General features: G+C 61.6%; 1 protein-coding gene across 1 annotated transcript in view; it reads left to right on the top strand.

The window, feature by feature from the left end:
• Positions 1-271, top strand: part of SPNS3 (spinster homolog 3 (Drosophila)) — a 44,390-nt gene that overhangs the window by 37,795 nt on the left and 6,324 nt on the right. The gene's annotated exons all lie outside the window — the stretch shown is intronic.

Here is a 271-nt window from a genome sequence, read left to right as displayed (position 1 = left end):
AAGCAGTTCAGAGGTTCCCACTTTCTCATCCTCCATCTCCCAGAGATACCCTGGCTCCTAGAACCTGCGTTCGAAAGGGCCGTGGGGAAGTGCAGTCACTTCATCAGCCGACAAGGCCTGCCTGAGTACTGCTGCTAAAGGGGTGCTCGCTCCTGCTCCTCCCTGGGGCCCAGGCTCAGCGGGGTAGAGGGGCCTGCGGGGTCTTTGACTCTGGGTGGGTGTATCAGCTGCAGGGTGGGCAGGTCCTCTCTTCTCCTCTCCACCGGGGCAC

This window comes from Myotis davidii, unplaced genomic scaffold, assembly GCF_000327345.1.
Source record: "Myotis davidii unplaced genomic scaffold, ASM32734v1 scaffold638, whole genome shotgun sequence".
In the NCBI taxonomy this organism is placed as follows: Eukaryota; Metazoa; Chordata; class Mammalia; order Chiroptera; family Vespertilionidae; genus Myotis; species Myotis davidii.
The sequence above is the reverse complement of the archived record's forward strand: the minus strand, read 5'-3'. Positions and strand labels throughout refer to the sequence as shown.